Raw genomic sequence first — 26,746 nt, 5'->3', positions numbered from 1 at the left:
CAACACTCTGAGCTGACTCTGAACTTATCATCAAGGTTGCATGATGAGAGCCACTTCAGAGGTAACAATACTTCTTACTCTGACAACTTATTAAAGAAAAATTCATACAACATGCACAAAACTCAGCATGAGACACAGAGAACAGCCACCAAAATTTTACCCGTTATTTGAGGTCACTGAAGTTTGTTGTTAATAGTTTGGAAATCTAGCTTTCGGCAGTTACGACGTATTTTGCATGCTGTTTGAGCAACTGGTTTAAATTCTTTGAACAAACCAGATTTGGTTAAAACCCTCTCTAAGAACTGAAACGTTTCTCTGTCATTGGCTTTTATTTGAAAATGAAATTAGAATTACAACATTTTAATATGCTTGGATAAGACTTTAATAGTTTCATGAAATAGTTTAACAAACATTTGTAGAAATGCTCATTTAGGTTCGAGGGATGCATCTACATGTATTCTTGTGACGTTTGAAAGTGGATGAGTGCCTGAAACGCCTCCTACGCTTTTGACAGATGTTTCTCTCCAGTGTGGATTTGCTGATGACGCTGCAGATGTGATGACTGACTGAATCCCTTGTCACACTTGTCACAATAGTATTGCTTCTCTCCTATGTGGATACGCTTATGCCTCTTCAGATGTGATGACACACTGAAACCTTTTCCACACTGATTACAGGAGTGGGGCTTTTCTTCAGTGTGGGTATGCTGATGAACTTTCAGATCTGATGACTGACTGAAGCGCTTGTCACACTCATTGCAAGAGTAGGGTTTTTCCACAGTGTGGATACGCTGATGACGCTTCAAATGTGATAAACTCCTGAACCTTTTCCCACACTGGTCAAAAAGGCAGAGTTTGCCTCCATGTTGGCTGGGAAGATCAAGCTGTTCTTTAAAAAAATCTACCTCAGCCTCCTCATGAAGTCTGTCTGGGATGTTCTGGTTTTAAAGAGAAAGAAGAAAGAGACAGAGTAACAACAATCTAAAACATTGTCACGTCAGCTGAGGCAGACGGTGTGGAGATGAGAAAGTGTGGACACAAATGCAGGAATCAAGCTTTTATTTTGGGCTGCACAAAACACTACAAAACAAAGGGCGAAGGGAAATTGAGATAAACTAATAAAACCCTAAATTGGGGAACGCTTTGGTAGACATAATTAGTGTATGAATTCTAGAGTAACGGCTGATAAAGAAAGTGTTTGGCTTTAACTCTAATGTGTTCCTCCTTGGCAAATTTCATTCAAGTCTATTACTCTGTGTCACAGACTAGCATGTCTTCTTCAAGTGTCAGCAGGTTATTACATAAAAAAGTAATGGTTGGACTGCAAACAAAAGCCAGAAATGTAAAGTCAAAGAAAACAGAGCATGTCACAAAGCCTCAAATACGGATGTCAGCATATGTAGACGTAATCTCTGTGAGCTCAGCAGCCATTTTGGAATAAATTCAGGCAGTTATTTCTCTACACTGGCCCCCCCCCCCCCACGCACATATTTATAACTATATGGTCCTAAGTGTGAGTGCATACACTCACAAAATGTTTAGTAACTTCAGATGCCTGCAACAAGCCAGTTTACTTTGGTGATTTGGACTATTCCATTTCACAGCTGTTGTTACATTTATTTCCTTTACCTCCTGTACAGGCCAACGCAATCTATTTGTCTATTCAGGTTGTAGTATTACACAACATTTTCAGATCAAATAGAAATAAAATAAGTGTTTCATAATTCATTCGATTTATTGTCTTTATTTATAAGTGGCATTATTGTTTCATTCTATTATAGAATCTTACAAGAAAGAGTTCCATCATGCTTTATTAGCTGCTTTGGTGAAAAACAAATTAACAATGCAACAACAACAACAACAAAAAACATTCCAAAACAACATACTGGAAAACAGTTATTCATCACTTGATTGCATCAATACAACACTTGGGCACATATATGTGGGACTTTTTGTGGCTGTTTTGATCTCGCTCTCCCTCTTAACCAATCAAATCTGGCTGTGGTAACAGCTTTAAACTTGGTATGACCCAGGTTGATAGAGGGTGCCCAGTCTGAATCGCATTCCAGCATTTTGTAGGCTGGTTTTCCTACAAAACACAACAAACATTAGCCCGCAAAGCCACAGTGAACAAAGCAGCATAGAGCAACGAATTCAATTCAAATCAATATAAGACTTATTTGTAACCTACATCAACAATTATGTTATGATAAATTACGTAATGACTACAACAGACGACTTACATTTGTGGAAATGCTTGGAGCAGACTAACATGTGAGCTGGAGTGTGCTGGAACGTTATATTTGGTCTTCGAATGGCTGCAATCCAGGCCATCCGTCAGCTCTTTGTTACTTCGGAAACACGGCTTAAACAATTTCTCTTCCACGACGTAATCCGATAAAAACCGTTACGCGTCGGCTTCCCGTGGCTGTCATGCGACCGGCTATTACAGTTAATAATATAACAGCTTCTTGCCATTCTTTGTGTTTCTTTTTATCGCTGTGTGACTGTTTTCATGTGAAAGCCTGCGTGCGCCACTTCCGGTAAGGTCAAAAGGTCAAGGCTAGGGTCATCAGTCAAATTTTGACACGAGGTGGGTATCTTCTTTTTTTCCCAGGTAACCCCAGATAGATGTATTAATATAAAATAAAACACAACTTTGACCTTGCAGTGTTAATATGTGTGCACGCCATATAAACATTGGAAGGTGTAATGAAAAAAGAAATACATTTAATAAAGAAACAATATTGGACAATAAGTAGAATATATTTAAAGTAGTGACTGCAAAGTAAACGAAAGTGAATCAACTGGTGGTGAGGTGTGGAGCTTACCATGTGTGACTTGCCATCATAATAACATATATACACCTATACCAATTTCAAATTCCCAAACCTTTAATAAGATCTGAGTTTTTCACAGAAGTAATGAACACCAGCCTAGGATATATCGCAGTTTTGTTTTGTTTTTTATCCCCAAAAGTTTTGGAGTTGAGTTAAAGTGAATAAAAATGACTCCTCAAACATCAAGTACTTTGCAGGGCTGCACATGCAGTCATCTGCCCAGCTACAATAACAACAACAACCTCCATAAAACAAAGAAGGGATGCTGTGGCTGCTGAAAGCTGAAATATTCAACACCCATCCACACCTCTGACAGAGAGAGAGACAGCTGAGGACTTGAACTCCTTTTCTCTCTCCCACATCTCTCCTCCTGCTCTGCACCACATACTCACGCATGCCAGTGGGTTGCTAGGCAACTGTAAAATAAAGCAGTCGGCTCCGAAGTCAGAGAGAGAGAGAGAGAGAGACACGGAGAGATAGGAGAGAAACAGAGTTCACAAGTACTGCAATCCACTACTGTTTTCTTTGGCTGTGTACATGATCCCACCACAGCTCTCAGCACCCATCTGTAGATCTGCGAGGAGGACTTGTGACTTCTGGTTCTCCGACTGACGACCAATCAGGGTTGGCCAGGGGGCGGGCTCAGCAGTTCCCTGGGTTACCCGTGTGATTGACGTCCAGCCTCCTGCAGCGGAGCGCGCGGCAGTGTATCACTGATGCTCCTGCTTCCCCCCCGGAGCCTGTGGAGAAATCTGGAAGAGAGGAGAGAAGGAGAGAAAACAGAGGAGCAAGAGAAATGCTAATTATCTGAAGTCCTTCACTCTTTCCCTCCTGCTCGCTTTGCTGGAAAGATGAAAGCTGGAGCTCTGGAAGAAGCCGGCTGACGGGAGAGGAAAGGAAGGATTCTTCAACAAGGGGGAGATTTGTTGGTAAGAGAAGCCGCATGCTACTTTTCTGTGTCTTGGCTTTAGTCAGTCACCTGTCCTTGCCAGCACTGTGAAATATGGGATAGCAGGTAAAGTGGAGGGGGGAGGTCTCTGGATTGTGTGCGCTTGAGGCAGATTTTCCTGCATCCTGCGTGGCTGCACAAGGCTGTTTGGTGTTACTGTATGAAACCTACATCACACATTAAGCCCGTTCTACAGTCTCAGGTATGCAAATGTTTTAGCTGAGTAAGAGCTGCTGGGTCTGGGTGAGGATATAGGAGGCAGGGTGATTCCAAAGATTCTGTATATGTGAGCTCTATCGGGAGTACAGTTACAGCTGAGGCCAGGAATTTAAGGCTTGTCTACTGTATCTGCATAGGAGGAGGAGTATTAATTACATAACACTTCATCTATACTCTTGTATCAGAGCTGTGCAGCACCATGCTGTCCCATCAGTCCAGAGAAACCTCACTGCTCCCTTCCTTTCTACTGTAACCTAGAAAGACACAAAGGCAGTTTCTAATGGGATAGGCTGATCTTCAAAGGACACTTACACCGAGTTATCCATGCCTCTTTATCTATATGTATGACTGCATCACCCTGTTTTCAGTTTAAAGCTTTGCTGTGCTTCAGCTGCGCTTCACTGCTGTGCGCAGGCGAATGTTTGATGCTCTCGATGCAATTTAAAGATCATAAAGAGAGACGGGTCATGCGCGAGGTCTGCATTGCTCTCAGCGCCTGGGGTCTGTGCCACCAGGACTTCCTAAAACCTCCATTAGGAACCTCGGGCCAGGCGACAGCTGGCTCTCCCCCCTTGCCCCCAGGACTCAGCTCTGCACCATCAGGGACTTGGCTTTCTGCTCGGCTGCTCTAACGTTGCGAGTCCTCTTCCCGACCACCTGAGGACACCTCAAAGGCTTGAATGCTGTTTTGGATCAGGTGTGAAAACTTTCAGCAGGAGGAAGTCTTTATTTATTTATTTTCTTACTTGTCTGCTTTGGGGGGCTTTTTTCCTGAAGTAAAATAACCAAAACCTTCAATTTAGATCCAGAAATGTTAAATATCTGGAGTTTTCTGCAAGGTATAATCGATGTTAATCAAAAACATGATTTTAACATACAAAACTCTGAATCTTGTTACAATTCAAATTACTCAGTTTTAACCTTTAATCATTTTTTTTTTGCCTCTTAAATACTAAAAAAGTATTTATCATAATAATGCTGATATCTGCATGGTGAAATCAAAGTATTTCGTCTATGCTTTGGCATGTGAGTCACAAAGATACACATGCTAAAACATAGTTTTATCTAGTGGTATAGCACAATAAAAAGTCTTAACAATTTAAACAAATCTTACAGATGTACGTGATGAATAGTAGTGTTCCTGTTTAGTCCGTTGAACATGCTAGTTCTCACCTGCTCAAAGCACAGAAAGGCCTCAGCTGACCCATGTTAACTCTACAAATCCAAAATATTTGACTTCAATAAGAATTATACCGATAGCCTGCTGGGATGCTTCTCCTGAATGACGATATTTTCTGTGCCAACCATCTTGATGTGAGATGACTCACGCCACTCATAAACTCCATCTTGTCTCCTCGCTAATGTTGCAGCCTAACAGATTTTTGAGGTTTGACGTAGGCAACCTTTAACGATACCCTTTACAGTTTGGACCCTATCGTTCTTACAAGACTGTAATCTGTTATCTTTGTGACTGCAGGTCTGATATTGGTTGGCTCGTTGAATTCAGATGCTTGTTGCAGATACAAATCTAAAGAATAAATCTACGGGACGGCAGCTCATACGGAGGCTGCTTTCTGTGTGCCATCACTGAGGCCTAATCAGATATTCCATAGCATGAGAGCAGCTACAGTTGGAGGTGTTTGGGTCTCTAGAGCTACTGCCTGTCTGCCTGCCTGCGTAGGAGGAACCATCTCTTCTTCACAGCTCTGTCTACCGCAGATATAAAGCTTTGGGATTCGTTTTTGCTTTCTGCTTGTTTTTAGAGCACTGCAGGGAAAGATGACAGGGAGAAAAAGCGAGGGGATAGGGGAGACCGCGAGCCAAATTTCAGCCCACAAATTTACAAGCGCTGAGATATTCACCTTAACCCACAGATTCACTGGGATGTCCCTCAGCTGTGGAATTCTTCTAGCGAACTGTAAAGTAACATCGGCATAGTCCTGCGATTGCAGCCTGAGGGCTAACCTCCGAATATCACCTGATCAGTGCTGACTGGTAAAAGCATGGCAGTCGTGTTTTAGCACGCCTGTTGGATAACAGGATGACTGTGTGTCAGTGACACTGCGTAAGTGGCAACAGGAGGTGCAAAACTCTAATTAATGTCAAACTCAATTGTTGAGAGCTAAAGAAAAAGCTTTTATATGAGAAAACAAGTCTGAAAATTGAACCAGCTTTGCATTCATATCACATAGCTTGGATGATACTAACATGGATGTGTGAAAAGTCAGAGGAGGGGCAGTTTCTTGTGCAGCTCTTTACAACCTTGTAATATTTGGATTTGATACAGTGGCTCTCTTCCACTTTCAGCTTTTGGCCTGTCCTCCTCCACTTACCCCGGACCAGTTGCACCAGATCGCTGCCCGTCCCTGAGCCTGCTCTTCTGCAGGTTTCTTCCTGTTAAAACAGAGTTTTTCCTTCCCACCCTTGCCAAGTGCTTGCTCAAAGCGGGTCGTCTGATTGTAAGACTTTTCCTTCCACTATAAAGTGCCTTGAGGCAACTGGTATTGTGATTTGGTGCGATATAAGTAAAATTAGATGGAATTGATGGATTAATGCAGCCAATAAGATTAAATGTCAACTCAAACTGATTTTGGCTGAAGATGGAAAATTATAGTAGAATGTTGCGGCTTCCCTTCAGTATTTGTTCCATAGTTGCTACATTGGCATACATGCAACCTGCTTCATCTTCATCTTTTCTGCATCCAGGTTGTCAGCTCCGAGGTAAGGGAAAGTTTTCAGTTCTAGGAACGGGCATCCTTTTAACTCTGCACAAGTTATACTGCGTTTTCACTCTGTGAGCTCTATCTGCTTTGCGGCATATTTCCCTAAACAAACCACAAGTTCCTTTTTGCCTCCTCTCCTGCTGCCGAGCCTGAAGGTGCCATCTGACACACCATTTAATTCCCTTATTTATACAGCTGATATCATATGGGAGAGCATTGATCTTTTGCTGCTATTGGCACCTTGTCCTTGTGAGGTTACACGTGAATTCGAATCAGGCAGCGGGACTTCAGGACTAGTGTACTTCTGCCAAACTTACTTTTCTCTAACTCAGGCTGCTTCACCGCTGATGCCGTGTTTTAAAGATGGATGTGTACCGCGACGTATTAATATTTTCCTCCAGTGGGTTAAAATGGAGGCTGTGCTCATTATTGCCATGGTGATTCATAGCATGTGAGCATCATGATGCCTTTCCTTTTAAAATTTCCCTTCACCATGCACACACACTCAACTGAACTTTTAGATAAACCATTTTCTGAGCCCATCAACTAAATGAAGTCAAACCTGCCTTCTAGAACCGGCCCTTGTTGTTACTGTATGTATTTATATCCAGATGATTATCCTGTCTGGTTTCAAGGTCACAGAGACTTTCTAAAGGCGATCTGGTCATGATGACACCCCTGTGGTCCAACCTCCATTGTGGGATATTCTTTTTACATCCCACAGTCCGATGGCAATGTCAAAGCTGCGACAGCAGATGTTTGAAGCTTCAGCAGTATAACTGGTTATCTCAGGTTTACATTGTACTGCTCAGCTGTGTCCGTATTCTCTGAAGGTGTTTTTCCACATTTGAACAGCTGAACTGAACTGTGCGGTGTTTGATTTTATCTGTATTTCTCGGGGAAGATGTGTACTGTTGCTCATAAACCTGCTAATTAAGACTTCCAGGGAATGTGGGAAGGTTTGATGCAGATTGAAAGATTGGAAAGATTGTGGACTAGTTCTTCTAAGGTGTAGGGATCTGGGAGATGTAGGATATTCTGCCACTAAGATTTATTAGGTCTGGACACACAGACATGTTACCAAAGGAACTGCACTATGAAGGTTTCACTCCAATGGTGTTGCAGCAATACACTGTGCACAGGAGCAGGCCAGCAAACCCTTTTTTTTCTTTGTCTGATAAACATCAATTCGACAGATTCAGATTCTCTAAAGGAGGAACTGCAATTTGTAAACAACACAAACCTAAAACAGAGGCACCTAAACCTCATCCGGACACCTATCCAGGATGTTAATCTTCCTTACGGGCTTTTATCTGTTTTTATAGTCGTCTTTTAACTTCCCGTTTAATGCCACTTGGGTTGAAGCTGAAGGAATTTGCACATTCATATAGTCTCCGTTTTGGGCTGCCTTTTCACAGTTTTTTGTAATGAATGCAAGTAAGGTGTGAGCAAAGCAACAGTAGCAATATAAATAAGAATGCACCAGTGGCTGAGTTTATGAAATGTCAGAGCTGACCATCCAGCCTAAGCATGCAATATACAAGGGTGAGAGCTTTAAGGTGAGAGGTTTCAGGTTTGTACTAAAGGTAGTATCCAGTGTTTCTAAGCATTGTGGAGAGGGATGCATATAAATGAGATTACCTTAATCTAAAACTGACATTAAAGTGGAAGCCACAAGTCTCTTTCTTGCCAAGGAAAGCGGGGGACGTTTCTCCACCAGTTGCTTGAATATACAGTGAAAAAGAGAAAAAGGCATCAGTTATAATCCCTGAGTGTTTATATTCAGATACTAACTCAGTCTCAGAGCCCTGGAATGTAGCAGTTGTGTGGCTTGTAGTCTGTATTTTACTTCTAAATTCCATATATTTCTTTTTGTTTGTTTGTTTGTTATTTTTGGTGAGATGGGAGCACTAGAATTGCGCATGTTTCTGATCATCTGGTGCCAGCACCAAGCCTTTGGCATGAACGTGGCTGCAGCCACATTCTGATACCCCCCATCGTGTGACTGCTTAGAGAAACCGGATCATGGAAACATATTCCGTGAAAACCTGAAATGGGTTTTTTTCAGAGCAAAACGTAGATTAAATCATCTCAACTGTGGTGATACAGAGCATGATCATTCTCGCTCACAGAAGACACGTATTCATCACAGGATAATGGCTGATTCTATTTCACTGAGCAGCTTTGGTTTCAGGTCAGTGTGACACTGTTATGACTTCATGGGTAACTTCAACAGGACAGATGTATTGTTAATGTGATTGGGAACATCTGTGCTTATGCTACTCTGACAAGTCAACATGACTGCTGTGGAAAATGCATGTTTTGTTAGGCTGCTATCTATGTTTGAGTCAGAAAAAGAAGTTGCATTTTATAGAAATCATTCAAAGATTTGTCAAATAACTCGTAGTTTGTAGTTTCCAACAGGATTGGCAGAATAAACGCTGAATGGCCTGCGCTGCAATACAACAGCATTTTTCTTTGTATTGTAAAAGAGTTAACAATTAGGGATCTGTCATTTCTTGGTTATAATACTGTATTTCATATTTTTCCCTTTTCTTTGATCCACCTCGGGGTGTATTGATGATGACCACATTTGAAATATAATGTGTCAATAAACCACATATGTCAAGGATAATCGCGCAGTTGTTCTTTATGTATGCTACTATAGCACGAGTTTAGTTCCAGACTCTGGCTACCTCATTGCACTTTGAGTCTACTTTTCAAAAAAAGAAAGCACATAACAACAGTTGTGGTTCATTTTGACTCACTGAATGACAATAATATTGTCACTGTGAACTCTTTTGGGGCACGATATCAGATGTCGTGAGCGCCCCAATGCACCACAGTAAATGTGTCCATGAAGTGAAATGTACATTGTTATCCAATTTTTAAATGATACAACACCAGCCCCTGTCCCCTCGATGGCTGTCTTTTTACTCAAAGGGACTAATTTTCTTGCTGCCATGTCTTGACAGAAAGTAGTCCGTGTGAGACCATAACCCAATCCTAATGCTGCACCCGTCATACTCTGTGCATCATGCACTGTATGTACCACATAGATGCCTCACACTTGTCATTAGGCTTATTGGATCTAGTAATCCTACCCTGGATTTTACTTCTTTTTTGTTGTTGTTTAAAAGAAAGTATAAATGTACTTTTTGAGTGAAATGTAAACATAGTGGATAGTAGTCTAAGGAGCTTGGAAAGAAAAGCATCTGGACTTCTTTAAGTTTCCTTGAAGACGTTTCATCCTAGAAGCTTCTTAAGTTTTAAGAGCAACTGGTGGAGAGTCCCAGATTTCAAGCCCTATGGGAGTGCAGTGCCCCCAAGAGGTCATGAACCCCCCTATGGATTTTCTACCTAATCACACGAGCCAAGGTGTGAAAGTGGGTGTGGGTCACAATCAGCCGAGGTTTTGGGTGAACCCATTGTGAAGCCTGGCCCCACCCTATCATGTGATTTCCTGAGGTCATATAGCCCAGGATGTGAGTGGGAGTTAAGGCGTCTGGGAAGGGATCTCAAAACTGGATTATAGATGGCAGACAGTTGGTGTCGTAAGCCTCTGTTCATCCATCTAACACAGATGGTTAGAAAGAGTAGTGAAAGAAGCCATCGATGTCCACTGTGAACGACCATCTTGGCTCGTGTGATTAGGTAGAGGCTCAATAGGGGGTCCATGATCATCTTGGGGACACTCCCATAGGGCTTTAAATCTGGGACTCTCCACCAGTTGCTCAAGGAACTGAAGAAGCTTGTTGGGTGAGAGGTGAAGACTTAGACTATGATGACCTGGATGACTGAGAACCTTCACAGACATAATGGATAGTAATAAACTGGATTTTAAAAATTCCTTTTTTATCCGAGGACCAAAATCGCATATAAATTCAGAACCCATCGTGCTCTTTAAAGCTAATTAATTTCTAGTTTATTAAATAAGAAAAAAAAAACTCTGTGTGGCCCTGTGCTACATGTTGGTCATGTAGTCCTTTGCTTGGAATATAAGGTACAGTTGCGACTTGGAAAACCACTTAGATTTATTTTTGATTTCGTCTAACATCACTTAGTGCTGTTAGACGAAATAAAAACAGCTCCTTCATTTGAAAGTAATAAGCAGAGGCTTTAGCGTAACTGATTCTGCTTCTGCATCTATTAGAGCAGGCATATGTGCTTGTTTTTAGTTTGTGAGGACTGGAAAAATCAGCAAGCATTCAGTGTAGGTACACAAGTCTAATCAGCGTAATAAGAAAAACTCTGCAAACCAATCTACTTAAAGTAGGCCCGGCTACAAGTGAGGCATTCTGACCCACATATATGAAGACAGACGTGCAATCCAGAAAAGGAGAAATGGTGCTAGAAAGAAGGTTTTTCATCTGTGCATAAAATTCAGGCTAAGTGCAGATGAATTGCTTCCTAAGTAGTCTGGTTTAGAAAGATTATGTGTGTGTTTGCGCTCGTCTGTCTGTACAGTTACTGTATAGTTGCATCATTCTCAGCTGGATTACGAAACAGTGAGAAATGAGCAGAGACTGGGAAGAAAGAGAGCGAGAGACAAAGGAGGCGACAGATGAGAGAAACAAAGCTTGTCAGGTTTCCACAATATTAAACATGAAAAAAACGATATTTAATTTTTCTGTCGCAAGTTATAAAAACAGCAGAAAGAAAACGCTGGCACAGTTTAAGGAGCCTCGGAGAGGATGACTCATTCAAGTGATGAGCTTTCAACAGTTCCCGTTGCTGAAAAACATGTAAGCGCGTTAATCTGCGGTCAGCGAAAAACAGCCCATAATCGATGTTTCTGATCATCCTGCAGCTTCAGATGAACAGCATCTGTCAGGTGTCATTACTGCGCAGATTAAGGATTCAACACAATCATACGACAGACAATCAGACAGCCTTTTTAATCTTGTGACGTGTTTATTTTGCAATTTCAGAAACAAAATCCCCCAGATCCATTTTTTTGATTGAATGAGAGAATAACAGTGACAGTTTCCTGAGTATGAAAACCCTGCTTGCCTGCAGTCATCCCTTAGGCTTACACAGATTCTTTTTCTCACTCTCTTTTGAGAACATGTCTTCTTGCGTGTCCTCTGCTATATTGAGACCAATTGCCACTGTTATCTCTGCACTAGTCTCCTTGAGGAGATGTGTTATCCACAGTCAAAATGGACTGGTTAACATTCACAGGAGCAGGGAGGATATTTACTTCCATGCCTGTTACAAAGAAATGCCTCACCCGGAAGGGAGGTGAAAATAATAACAGTTCACAGACATGTGTAGATCACTAAAAAGAAACCTAGAGCGTTCAAGGTGAGGAGCCCCAGATTGAAATTCAATTAAGCTAAAATACAAAGAGATGAGGGAGGCCCTGTGTATGGCGATTGGCACCAAATGTTCAGGGTTCACACAGATTCTCCATGTGCCTGTGTGTTTTTTTCCTCCCACACTTCAAAAACTGGTTCTCAATACTTTCATATTTGATTCTGAACTTGCTTTAGGTGCAGACCTACTCAGGATGTGCCCCAGCTCTTGACCTTTAGGAAAGGCTCCACCCTCAACCCCAAACATCCACACAATACTAATACGTTTAGACTCGTTTCAGCAATATTCCATTTTTTCTAAGACCAATACTGATATTTAGGGATTTAAAAATCTTTTCTTTATGTTACATATTTAGTTTTGTTACGTTGTTGCCAAGTCATCGATTACTCGTTTGCCTGACTATGCTTGGATCAGCTGTTTGTTGTTGTTTGTAGTGTCACAAACCCATTTGGCAACAGGCGCATTGGAGAGTGCCCTCTGGTGAACAAACTGAGCAACATCCACACTCTTAATGTGGTCGAAGGGTGTTTCTTCGGTCTCTACTTTACTTTTTCATTTCAGTTTTCAGTTTTTATAAATGTGATACTGATATGTATCAGTATCACATTTATAAAAACTGAAAACTGAAAACCCTTTTCTTAGCCAGAAAAGGGTGGAGTGCCCACTCCGGGTTGGGGATGAGTTCCTGCCCCAAGTGGAGGAGTTCAAATGTCTCGGGGTCTTATTCGCGAGTGATGGGAGAAGGGAGCCGGAGATCGACAGACGGATTGGGGCTGCAGCTGCAGTAATGCAGACGCTGCACCGGCCCGTCGTGGTGAAGAGGGAGCTGAGTGTAAAAGCGAAGCTCTCAATTTACCGGTCGATCTACGTCCCTACCCTCACCTATGGCCACGAGCTGTGGGTAGTGACCGAAAGAACGAGATCGCGGATACAAGCGGCGGAAATGAGCTTTCTCCGAAGGGTGGCTGGCCTCTCCCTTAGAGATAGGGTGAGAAGTTCGGCCATCCGGGAGGGGCTCAGAGTAGAGCCGCTGCTGCTCCACATCGAAAGGAGCCAGCTGAGGTGGTTTGGGCATCTGACAAGGATGCCCACTGGGCGCCTCCTGGGTGAGGTGTTCCAGGCAGGTCCCAACGGGAGGAGGCCCCGCGGCAGGAGGAGGTGGCTGGGGAGAGGGAGGTCTGGGCCTCTTTGCTTAGGCTGCTGCCCCCGCGACCCGGCCTCGGATAAAGCGGAGGAAGATGGATGGATGGATGGTCCATCCATCCATTCGCTTCCGCTTATCCTTTTCAGGGTCGCGGGGGGCGCTGGAGCCTATCCCAGCTGTCATAGGGCGAGAGGCGGGGTACACCCTGGACAGGTCGCCAATCTGTCGCAGGGCCAACACACAGAGACAGACAACCATTCACACTCACATTCACTCGCACATTCACACCTAGTGACAATTTGGATTTTCCAATTAACCTATCCCCACAAGCTGCATGTCTTTGGACGGTGGGAGGAAGCCGGAGTACCCGGAGGGAACCCACGCAAACACGGGGAGAACATGCAAACTCCACACAGAAAGACCCCGGCCTGATGGTGGAATTGAACTCAGGACCTTCTTGCTGTGCGGCAACAGTGCTAACCACCGTGCCACCGTGCTGCTGCTGATGGATGGTGATACTGATATATCAGCTGATAGCTGACATCAGTCGCTATATCACCCGGGCTCTAAATGTATCTTTTAGTTTATTCAGTTTATTATTATTGTCCCCTTTTTAATTTATACAATAAAACGGTGTCCCCCTCCTATTCAGAGGGCTCAGATCCCATCCCTGCTCCATACTGACATAGTACCATACCATGTTGTGATTAATTTGCTGCATTGCGCTCCAGGGCAGACATTATACGAAGAGAATTTGGAACAAAGAACTGTTATGTTTACAGCCTTGCAGTTCCTTTGTTTATGGCCTCAGCTGTCACAACAGCAAACAGAGCAGAAGTCCGCCCACAAACAGTTTTTTGGTGGTTGATTACAGAAATAGGAGGGGGAAACTGTTTCTGCCAGACTGCTATGATAAGATTTGGTGCGAGCAAGGTTGCCTCTTCTTCCTTTACTATGTATGCTTTTACAATATCCAAAGTTTGACAAAACTCTAAAGGAAAGTCACAGTGCAAAACATAAAGGTGTATATTTGCAGCTGTAGAGTATGTAACAATAAAAGTATTGCATCTAAATACATTTAATTATCACCAACAAGTAGATACTTAGCACACAAAATCTAAATTTCTCCTTGTTTTAAGTGAAATGCGACATTTATGCGATGTAGCTAAGAAGACTGCAAAGCTACAGGTTTGTTTTTTTTTACTCTCTGATTATGATCACTGAACTGTTTAGACAATGGAGACAACCACTCAGAGCCGAAGCATTTTAGATAAAGACGTGCCATCAAAATGCTTCACTGACAATCTAAAAATATCGCTGCAGGGGTGGAAATCCACCTGATGCATGATGTATGCGTGTGCCTCTGCATCTAATATCACCTGCCAACAAAAAAACAAACCCACTTACAGCGACCGCAGGTTTAGACACACAGTGTGATTCAAACCGGGTCAAACATGGTAAAACACCGCCTTACTATGTTTTTTCAAACTGCTTTTGCTTTATCTTCCATTGTGATCGTTTTCCTTTGCTGAGCAGTATCGCGCAAGAGTTCTTGCAGGACTGAACAAGAGGAGCACTCCTGTGACAAGCTAATGTGTAGCAAATATAATGATTTGACATGATCACCGCATGGTTTTGCATTCTGACATTAGCTACTTAGCATCTGAGATGGATGAGCAAGTCAGTGGACAGTCAAACTTTTGACCCGAAGAATGGTCAGATCACTAAACTTCCTCTAGTAGTTGTTGAGATATTTGATTTTGTCTACTGAAGAAGAAAACTCGGAAGGTTAACCAAGGTCACTTTGGGAGGAATATGTCTCTTCTCCTCTCCTCTCCTCTCCTCTCCTCTCCTCTCCTCTCCTCAGCTCTGTAGGTTACCATAGCACCCGGGAGAGAAAAAGTCAACCCACACAGAGTCTCCTACCACTCATTCTCTTCCGCTATCTCTCTCTTTCTCTCTTTCGCTCTCATCCTAGTGCACCATTGTGTCTTTCAGTTTGCTCCTTCACTCTACCACATCTTTCTCTCTCACAGTCCTACCTGCCTCCCGCTGTTCTGATCTCAAGACCATCATTTTGTTGGATTTGTAGTTGTTTTTTTAAATACTATTTGCTCTACTCTAACGGTAAATTCGGCGTTACCTGGGTATTTGCGTGCAGGTTTGTATGCTGTAGATGCTCAGTTATGAATATGCAGATATGTTCTGCCCAACGTGACAACTCAGCTTCACTGTCCACCCACACACACAGGATGCCCATGGACACATACACATTCGCAGAGCTCCACGGGGGGAAGAGTGGGCTCTCACTGAGGCTCTCCAGACTCCAGAGTTGTTGGCGGTAGCAGGGACAGCACAGGCCACTAACTTGTGTCTTCTCTCGTATTTTTTTTTTTCCGTTCTGTCACTAGTTAAGTGTTGCTGTGCTGCTTCTGTACGATGCTAACATTTGCTGGAAATTTGTGTGAATCATAGTCTGAGTTGGTGTTGTGCATTTGGTGCTGTTGACAGAGTGAGTCATCTGGGACTTTTCACAGTTATTGCTCAGGTAAATTGAATGATTTGGGATTGCCAGCTTGGACGACTATATATGCTTGCAAAGGTGTGCAAGAAAAACTCCCAAACATAACAAAAGTGTTCAAGATATTTCAGAGTTGAAGAAAAAGAGGGAAAAAAGGAGGGACCAGTTTGCTCTGGGAGCCCCTTAACTGGAAAATGCCATCTGTTGTCTGCTCTATCCAGTATTAACTGTATTAAATAATCCATGTGGCCGGATGATCATCAGGATTGTCCCAAGTGCTAATGAATATGGGAATGTGGAATTTGGCCAGTTACGTAGGTATACTGCAGAGATCCTACAAAGAAAGATTTATGCGTGCATTTCAACCTATAGACTGTATTTAGATGATGAATGTTGTCATCGTAGTGTCACTTATTGGCTTGTTGAAGCCTCCCCTTTAAGTTTATGATTGTCACCGTGTTTGTTGTTAGGACCCATATTTATGTCAGGTGCTAACTTATCTGTTAATGTCAGCAAGCTTTGGTTAGCAGGTTGTAAAATCGTGTAGACCTGCTAATTTCCTCTCTGGAGTTGTGTATTTTATCATGCAAATCTAGCTGATGTTCAGACTCGAGTGGATGTTCAAGAGACTGCAGTTTTTAGCCTTGCTGCCACTTTGTTACCTTTACCTTTAAAAACCACCACCAACAAAAGCAGTTACCTACCTAATTTATGCACGCTCATTTTATTTCATCTCATTGTGAGCGGCCATGTTGTGCTTTTCCATTGTTCAGATAATTAACTGTTGTTCAGGAGAAGTGCTCGTGTTGTAGTGAGCACTTCTCCTCCACTCACCTCTTTTTCACTCTCCTCTACTGCACGTCATAAACTTTATTGCTTCTCCCTTGCATGGTTTGCGCTTTATTCACATTGTTGTTCATGATCTGTCTCTGCCTCTCTTTTATATTTTCTCTTCTCTTTCGTCTCTCATCCCACTGCTGGTCCCAGCAGATAACTGCCCCCCTCTGACCCTGGTACTGCCAGAGGTTTAATGGGGGTTCTTCCTAGTCTTCTTAGTCATTTCTTAGTCATCTTAGGATCACCGGATCACTCATTTCTGTCTCTTGCGCTAGTACCATAGTGGTGTTCTGTGCTATCTAAATATAACAGAACAGAGTGTGTTTAGGTTCCTGTGGCACATCTTGGACTGATACATGTATAGAAACCGTACATGCTATCACGCTGTTACCAAAGTCATTTAGATCTTTTTGATGTTTTGGGGAGGTGTGTCATCCTCTGCCAGAAGGATCACCTCAAGTGTTAAAAGTTTCGTGCATGCAGGCATGCACTCCTGATAGAGTTGACACATGGCAAAAAAACATCCCACCTGCAGTTGAGGGGACCACCTGCATGTCTGTGTGGAAAGTAACAAATCGGTTGATGCTGGAAACAGGTTGGAGAAGTTCATTGTTGCAAATTTGTATGTTCACAAGCTACAAGCAACTGTTTGATTATTTTAAAAGAGGAGGATTTTGTGCGTGTGTGCATTGCCTGTTACCATGGGGTTTACACTGATCTGTCCTCCTGTCAGAATCCACACTTCCTGTTTTGTGAGCAAGCAGTGGGGAGGGGGGGGGAGTACTGACAGCTGTGTGTGCACTTTTGGATGGCTCTTCTCTTTGAGGACCAGTCGGAGTTTTAGAGCTTGGGAGCGGAGACAGCTTGGCTCACCCTCACTTTTGGGAATTTCATTAAAGGTTTGTTGGAGTTTTAGGGTTCAGCTTAGAATCAGGTATAGGTTAGAGTCGCAATCAGGAAATTGATTGATTGACTATTCAAGTTCATAACGGGGCTCGTAAGGGGCTCAGGAATGCATTGTGCCAGTCAAGGTCCTCACAGTGATAGAAATATACAAATATATGTGTGTGTTTGCGTGCTCCGTCGTATGCAGCAGGTGGAGCTCTGGTTCCAGTGCTGGATGTCACACGGAAGCCTGCATCTCTTTGAGTGAACACACCAAGAGAATTTACCCTCAATGAAGTAAAATCCGTTTTTTGGGTAAAGAGGACACGTGTGTTGGTTAAATGAATACAAAACAACACAACTGTCCTAACATGTTACAAAACAACTGTGCTTGTGTGTAGGAGGGAGGCACTGAGGAGCTTACCTGTTTCTCAATTACACAGACTTCAGCAAAACAAACTGTTTTCTCAACATTTTATGAGAAAAGACTCACCTGGAGGTTTAAACCTGAAATTTGCAAGAGAGTCCTGAAACAACAAAATATTAATGTGGCATGCTTTTTCATTGGTTGGAGAAACTGGAGCTCCCGGAGAAAGCCTTGCAAGCACAGAGAGAACATGCAACCTCCACACACGGAGCTGCAATGTTACCTCTTGCTTTGAGGAAAAAGTGCTAGCCACTGAACCCCCTGCTCTTGTTCTGTGGCCATGTCAGTGTCAAACGGGTCTTCGTGTTATCCACACAGACTGCGTGATGTTGAGATCAGGGTTCTGTGTCCTGTTGCTATGTTTCCGAACAGAATTTGGAAACCATCCTTTCTTTTAGTTCAGGCCAGAGTTTAGGAAACACAAGCATTTGCATATATTGCCACACATTTCTTGCTGCAAAGTTATACTGTTTTAATTAACTCAATTTAATTACTGAGATCTAAAGCAATTATGGCAATATGTAAAACTAACAAGCGAAAATTACTCAAGTTATTCATGTTAATATGCGACAATAGGTAGACATATCGGAGATAGATCAAACTTCCTCTCCACTCTCTCTCCATTATAATCATCTTTTCTGTGCTCTCCTCATTAGTTTCCATGGTAACGGAGTGTTGCTGAGCTGGTCGTCAGGCTGCCCACTCAGCCCGCACGGCTTTCAAATACACACACACATGCACACACACACTTATGTAGTACACAAACTCATTCACCTACAGATACTTATACACACACACACACACACACACACACACACACACACACACATATATATATATATATATATATATATATATATATATATATATATATATATATATCAGTGACACAGTTACATATAGAAGAACAAACGCTGTGTTACATTCATACTAAGAGCACAAATAGTAGCTCTTCAGTAATCAAATGCTTGCAGGCATGCAGGTCTCCAACATGCACTCAGACACATACATATTCCAATTAATATGATCTTCAAAAGAAAAGGAATCCAAGAACGCTCACATATACAAAACTTGTGCTGGTGTACTGTGTATCAGTTAGCTAGCCCACTCAGAGCGCTGCAGAGACAAAGACAGAAACAGAAATACCAAAGTAGGTTAGAGCAAAGCATTCTGGGATAGCAGGATACCCCCTGGGCTTCTGCAAGAGGCTCTCTTTCTTTCTCCTTCTTACTGCTTCTAGCTCTGACTGACTCTCTGTTCTTTCCTTTACTTTTTCTCCCACATGTTTTACTTCTTGCTCTATTTCTTCTCTTTTGCGGTCTTACTTCTCATTCATCTCATTTCTTTGTGTTTCTGCTGTTTGACTTGCTTTTGTCTGTCTTCATGAAGTTGTGCGTGTATGCACGAGTGTGAGATGAACATATCTTAATGACAGAAGTAAAAACAGATGTACTGAGTTGAATAAATATATTTTATCAGGTATTTTTATTACATTTTTGATTGGCTATTATTTCTATGACTGTATTATAGTGAGATTAGAGTTCCACTTTCGACCACTACTCGGAGTCGAGACAAACATATCGCTCTGTGTGATGGAAGGTACAAAGCTGATGCACACATAAGTGTTGAAGCTCTAATATTTCATGATTGGGAACTTCCTAAAAACAAAGTTTGCTACTTTCTAATTTTGAGTTATTTTTTTTAAAATAGAAGGAACTACACAAGATGGCAGGGTACACAAGACTGGGCCTCATTTCTTAGAAGTATAATTATGAAAATCTAATTTGCAAATCTTGTTAAGCTGACAAGGTCGTTCCAAAAAATCAGATTGCTGAAGCTGTTTGTAGAAGTAGTCTGAATTTACTAGTTTTGGAAGCAGTGAGGGTGTTAACAGGTGAAAAAACGAGCAACTAAAACTGTTAAAACTGTTTAGGCTCTTTTTTAATATATGGACACCAGCGTTTTTGGTAATTAGTGTGTAATAGACAATGCAAGACGATTAATCATAGAACTGCAGCACAATACAGTTATTCTGACCAAATGCTTGAATACAAGTCATGAAGAAAAGAACAAGGTTGGCACATAAATCAAAGTTGATTGTTAAAAGCTGATTTCCACATATAAACTTCTATTATAAAGGGCTAATTTTCTGACCATTTCTTTGGATACTCGGGTACAAGGAGAGCCGAACTGTCATCTGATCACTACCTGGTGGTGAGTTGGATCGGATGGCTGAGAGGCCTGGCACACCCAAAACTACAGTGAGTTTGAGCGGTAGTTAGTGCGTCTGGCAGAGTCCTGGAGATTTTCAACAGCAGTTTCCACACCAGATGGTAAAAAATGACGGTAAAGTGAGCTGTCAAGCTAACAAGGAATCTTTTCTTATTTAGCTTGTGAGACTCTGAAGGCAGCTGACATGTACCAGCAAGCCAAGGAAAGTGCTGATTTGGCAAATGTTGAACAAAAAACCTGGGTATAGTAGGAGTTTGGTGAGGCTGTAAAACAAGGCTTTGGATCAGCCTCAAAGAGATTTTGGCAAACACTCAAGAAGACTGAGGAAGGGGAGTGCTGTTGGTGTTGCGGTTGCTGAGCGCACCTTTGATTTGGCAGGCTGGGTTGTTTGTTCCCCTTTTTAAAAATACGAATGAAAGGGTATGCTGCAGTTTCACACCAGCACTGCTGGCTAGGTCTGTACAAGAATACTGAAGATGAGGGTCCTCCATGGACACGCAGTATTACGCAAAACATGTAACACACAGTACGTCCACTGTGTCTATTTCACACTTTGCCTCCCCAAAGCATGATATGTACACACATGCAGAAGTTGCAGTAACAGCAGAGATATTTTATTTCAAGCGACATGAAAATAATCACAAGAAAGCATTTTAAGAGACATTATTATTAACACGTTTATATGTAAATACATATTAGCCACCTAGCTTAATTGCTGCTCGCATAGAAGGACCCTGGAATGTACTTCAGGCCTTCCTTGGTCACTACAAATTTCTTTGCTTTAAATATGTTATCTCCCCCAGCAACCTCTGCATGCGTGTCCGTTTTGACGCTTTGGAGAGGCAAATGTGAAATGAACACGGTGGACGGGCGTGTGTATTACATGCTTTGCCCGTGATATCGTTATGGTAATACTCTCGGTGTACCAAACAATATAAGTTCCTGCCACCAGCCACAGGCAGCCATAGGTGTGTAATGTAGCAACGGATGCCTCTTATTTGAGGCATTTCAGATATTTCCTGATAGCTCAAGGATCGAAGCAGGTTTTAGTCATAAATGCTGACTGCTGTTTGTTGCTGTGTTCACTGAGGTGTATTATGACCTGATGGCTTTTCATAATTTACTGCGTGTTTTGCTTGTTTCTGTGCATCTTAATAAAGGTTCACTCTGAGTCTTATCTTTAAAATCTGTCTCTATTTCCTTCCTAAAATGACCTTGATCTGTTGTATTTGCGATGATGATGATCTCTGTTTTTAGATGGGTGTTTTTAAAGTAATTTCTGGGAACGCTTTTGGTTCCCAGTGAGTTTTAGAGCGGAACAAATGAAACTTAGACAGGAAAGATGTTTTGCCTAATTAAAGTCGAGTGATGATTCTGTTATTCAACTTTATTTGCCTTCACCACCATTAGCATGTGTTGGCATATATCAACATTTAGCAGGAGCTTATTAAAGGGAAACAAATCCCACCTGTCACTTCCTGGTAGCACAGCATTCAGAAACAAAAGAAAACATAGTTAACTTTTCACCTTAAATAATCCTGTCGTAAACATTGAATCATCCGTATATTTACAAATTGCGCTTCGCCTCTTGGTTCAGTCAGTTAATTTCATTCATTCGGCCCTTTTCTTTCTTTGTTTTAATTAACATATTGCTTGAAAAAAAACGAGAGAAGAAAACAAAGTGATGGCCTGAGAGAGAGGAAAGATGGGGAAAAAAAGGGGGGGTTGGCAAATCTGTTTGGAAATCCAGAGAGTAGTTGAAGTCTTGCTGGCTTGGTCCCCAGTGTTTGACTGTGCCCACTATAACACTTTGAATTGCAATGAAAGTCTTCAGGGACTTTTTTCTCTGGCTAAAGGAGGCTTAATTGGTACCAGCTTTTATTGTTGTAGGCCATTGATAAACAATACTCCCACCTCCCGGCTATAAAGCAACTTGTCATATTGTTTACTGTATATTTGCAGATGAACCAGGAGACTTACACATATGTGTGTTTGTGTGTGTGTGTGTGTGTGTGTGTTAGATGGTCAGTAATGCCAGAAGCTGAAAAGACAATGAAAGATACCAGGTTCAACTTCAGAGATGAAAGGTACAACTGAGGGTGATGTGAAAAAAGAGCAAAGAAAAGAAGTAAAAGGGTGAAGATGAAGAGGAAAGGTAGTTAAGGAGACAGGAGGTGCCACAAAGAAGTCAAACAAAAAAAAAATATGGGATGAGAGCAGAACAAAAGGAGAGATGAAAGAAGTGAGGGGAAGGTGGGAAGTGAGGAAAGGAAATGTAGCGAAAGGCAAAGAAATGGCAGGTGAGGTGAGAGAAGGAAAGGAGGAAAGGCACATGCAGAGGAGAGGAGAAGTTTCAGGAAATAAAGACATGAAAGGAAAAGACAAAGTGATGAGGGAGAGAAAAGTGAACAGAAGAAGAAGAAATGGGACATGAAAGGAAATGAAAATACAAATACGTAAAGAAGAAAAAGAGCAACATGGAAGAAACGGGAAGGAAAGATATGAGAGTGGAGGAATCACAGGGAATATGGGAACATTGTGAGTTTCGCTGCCTTGGGCAAAACTCTCCATGCATCCCTCCTCACGTGCCTCTTTGCCCACCCTCTTCCTCCTCCTTTTGTCTTCCTCATGTCTCCGCCTTTCTTCACTCCACCTCTTCCCCCAGCTCCCACATGCATGCAGATGATGGCATGTAAGGATTGTTGCCCCTCTGTGTCTCCTCGTCTCATTTTATCAGCACACTAAAGCCACACAGGCCTCACATTTATGTGTGTCAGGGTCTTTATGTAGATCGTGTTGTCATTCGTGCGCGTGGATCCCTTTCTCTGTGTGAGCGTCCCAGAAAAGACCGACCTCGGGGAGTTATGCTCCACTTTCCCTCCTTTATTAATTCACCCTTCGCTCTCACTCTTGTTTGCCAGGCTGGACGGCGTGGAGGGAGAGAGAGAGAGAAGGAGGGCGTAAGAGAAAAAGGCAGGACAAACAGAACAAGTTCAAAGCAGAGTCGAGACAGACAGTAAACACTCGCTCATTCGGTTCCCTGGCACTTGTATTTTTTTTTCTTTTTAAATAAAAGTAGAGATAAAAACATTAATGCAAGTTGTACTTTGCTTCTGAGAATATGACGCTGAACATTTTCGTTCTTTTAAAAGCAACCCATTTTCACCATCAACAATCGTTACACAAATCCTTGGAAAACTACAGGTCTTTGTCCAACAGGAGGCAGTGGATTTGTTTTCTTTTTTTTTCATTCCACAGATAAGAACAGGGTGAAGCAGCCAACAGACTGTGGGTGGGCAGGGGAGTCAGCACTGGAAAGAAAAAGACTGTATGAGCTTTTCAGTACTGATGGTGAAAACCACTGAATAGTTTCCTTCCATTTTTTTTGTCTGTGCACCCATTTGTTCAGTGTAAAATCTCCACTCCAGACGTTGATGGCAGTTTTGCAAATGCTGCCATAGACTGCTGAATTAAAGTTCTCATCCAAAGAAGAAGCTTGGCCCACTGGAGCCAGTTGTACATTCTTTGCTTTGTTATGAGCCAGGCAAAGCTTGTGGTTTGTTCGGGAAATCAGTTACTAACGAGCCACAACCTGTTGTCATCTGTGTCAACACATGTCTGTACTTCATTTTTATAGCATTTCCATGTAACCATCCATGTTATTATTGCTTATTTAATATCAAAAGGTTCAAACTGACCAGCTGGTCTATGTGGATTTTGCATGTTCTGCCTGTGCTTATGGGTTCTCTCCAGCTTCCCACCACATACTAAGGACATGCTCATGAGGTTGTTTCTAAATTGGCCGTGGGTTTCTATGTGAGTGTCAGTCTGTCTCTTTGTGTTAGCCCTGCAGTTGGCTGGCACCCTGTCCAGAGTGTACCTCACCTCTCAGCCCAATGTCAGCCGAGATAGGTCCATCCTCCACATGACCCTGAATGGGATAAGTCATTTAGGAGATGGATGGCTTTCATTGTGAGATTTGTTGACATCACAAAACTTTATTTATATCAAAGCCTCCTTAATGTAAAGTTGGCATTGTAAGACACAGTTGGAAAGCAATCATATAATCCTTGCACTAAGAATGGGCTGAATGGATATCACTGTGGAATAAAAACCAATTAAAAAAAGTTTTTTAAAAGATCAAGACAAGACAAGGGCTAGCCCATGCCTGTTGCAACATGGAAGTGGCATAAAAAATGCCAGAAAACACAAAAATTGATCGATTGCATTGATATCCAACCTGAAATCCCAGCATTAAAAACTGCTATGACCCTTAAAATGCTTATTCCTGACACTAGTGGTACATTCAAAAGGAGACTGCTGCTCAAAGAAAGACGAATGATCTGAGAATTTCACATTTCTACTCCTTTTTCGCAGTGGTTACATTAATGCCTATACCACCAGCAGAAATAAAAAATGATATTTATTAATAATTGAAAGGTTTGATTTTTTTTTAAAGATTCCGTCAAGATTTTGCATGTAGAGGACTTGCAAACCTTATGCAACTGTTTCAGCAAACATGATATATATACTTGAAATGTTATCACAAGCCCCTGAATTCATCACAAAAAATCACTCTGTGCCAAAGAATGACCAAAGCTCTTGCTGGGTGACCATGTATCGCTTAAAGTACCAGCTGATGCAATTTTGCATTACTCTCTTTGCAAGTCAAAAGTATCTGATGCAACCTGTAAGAAGTGTTGCCTTCTACTTTTGTTGCGTTCCGATGCAGGCGACACTTCTAATTTTAAAGCAGAGTGCACTTTCTTTGAACTTTAAACTAGCTCTAAGTGCTTAAACTCATGTGATGCTGTTGAACTTCTAGCATGCATTAATAAACACGGTAATATAAATGAAACAAAACAACACTATACTGATCACGCACTGATCAGTCACGCAATGAAGAATACCGATAATGTGTGACTGATAAAATTAATCACAAAATATTGAGTAGACTGCCATAATAGCTCCAAAACAGCTCTGACCATGGACATTTGATATCTGAGGTTGTCATTTGGCCTCCCTGAGATGAGAATCCTGGAGATACATCATTAAATTAGGATTTGAAAGTTGGAGACTTGTACCTCGAGCCATTACTGAGCAGTTTTTGTGCTGTCGAATGGCACATTGTCCTACAGGGTCAACCAAATGCTGTTGGGGAATATAGATGTCAGTGTGTGCTTTGTTTACATTATTGTAGGTGATACATTACTTTTAGATAAATGCCAAAAGAAGGCTTGAGTTGAGGCTGATCTGTATACTTGAAATTCAATCAAGTCTCAATGTTATCAAGTCTTTAAGTGATGACATATGAACCCTGCTTCTGGATCCAAACTACTCTGAGTTCATTAAGGCTGTTGTGCTTTTAACATGTTGTAATGCTTTGTATCTTGTTCTGTTTAATCTGAACAAGCCCCTAAAAAAATGCAGTGATCACTGTCGGCCTCTCTGTTTTTTTATTACCACTATTCATTTTAAAGCTCAGTTTTTAAAACATTACGATGTAAATACATGCAGCAGTATATTAATGACTAACCTCATATTGTGGATGGATTATCTCAGTTGTTCTCCTGACTGAAGTTTGGTCCGTTTACAGCATCCTGCCATGCGATTGCATTTGTCCCTAACCATCGGGAACTCTCACGTTAACTTTTATCAAGCGGAAAAAAGCAAACGTTCACCTTCCAGTGTGTGTGTTTATATTATGGTAACAAAGGTGTGTGACTAGCACATCACGTAGCACATCATTATATACCAGCTAGTTCAACTTCAGTAATCCTACAAAACCTCACTGCTGTTTAGTTTTCTGTTTTCATTTATGTTGGAAGTGATAGCAGAGCAGTACGTATTCGTTTTTTAGAAGTCCCTCAGTCACAACATGGTATATTATGTTTAGGTGGAAACTAGCGAGCTAACTTCCTGCTCACTTGCTAACTAACGCCGTTAAATTTCACAAATTCTGCTTTCATGGATGCCTGGATGTTAAATATATTGGACCCAGAAACGGCAAATGACATCAGACTTAAGGACCAGATAGTTGGAAATCTTTAAAGATGTTTTTTGGTATATATAGCCTCTTAAACTAATATTTGGCATATCTCAGCACAGTATGCAGTGCATACAAAAACAAATCTGAGGAAGCTGATGGAGGTCAAAAGAAGATGTGGCAGGCCTCAAAAACTACAGCAATCTACAGCAGATGACAAAAAAAAGCAAAGATAAAATGGAACAAAAAGAAATCTAACATCCAAAGAAGAGCTTTGAATGTCCTTCAAGAATCCTGGAGAACTGTTTCTAAAAACTGCTCCAATAAAGCTTGACTAAGAGAGTTCAAGCTTTGTTGAACAATAAAGATAATCATACCTTGACTTGTTGACTAGTTTTATAGCTGGTATCTCCATATATGTTTGCACATTTCAGTAAATCACTGCACATATTTCCCATTTCCTAGCAAAATGAGGTTGGCTCAAGACATTCATGCAATATTTGATGTGATTTGTGTTTTTCAGTAAGCAGCAAGGAGATATCTGTGTGATTCATGTCAAAAGTTGATTTATTATTATTTTTTTAATGGATTTAAAAGTTTGTACATGGCTATTCATGCTTTATTATTGCCAATGACCAGTTTCCTGGGGAAACCTTTAGTTTTGT

At 41.7% G+C, this 26,746-nt stretch overlaps 1 long non-coding RNA gene across 1 annotated transcript in view; it reads left to right on the top strand.

The window, feature by feature from the left end:
• Positions 1 to 3,530: 3,530 nt before the first annotated feature.
• Positions 3,531 to 26,746, top strand: part of LOC102794845 (uncharacterized) — a 36,150-nt gene continuing 12,934 nt past the window's right edge. The window contains exon 1 of the long non-coding RNA XR_437413.2: positions 3,531 to 3,768. This is a non-coding gene — a long non-coding RNA (uncharacterized LOC102794845). The remainder of the gene's footprint in view (positions 3,769 to 26,746) is intronic.

This window comes from Neolamprologus brichardi, chromosome 17 (genome assembly GCF_056152115.1).
Source record: "Neolamprologus brichardi isolate AB-2024 chromosome 17, ASM5615211v1, whole genome shotgun sequence".
NCBI classification, from domain to species: Eukaryota; Metazoa; Chordata; class Actinopteri; order Cichliformes; family Cichlidae; genus Neolamprologus; species Neolamprologus brichardi.
This window is presented reverse-complemented; position numbering and strand designations above follow the sequence as displayed.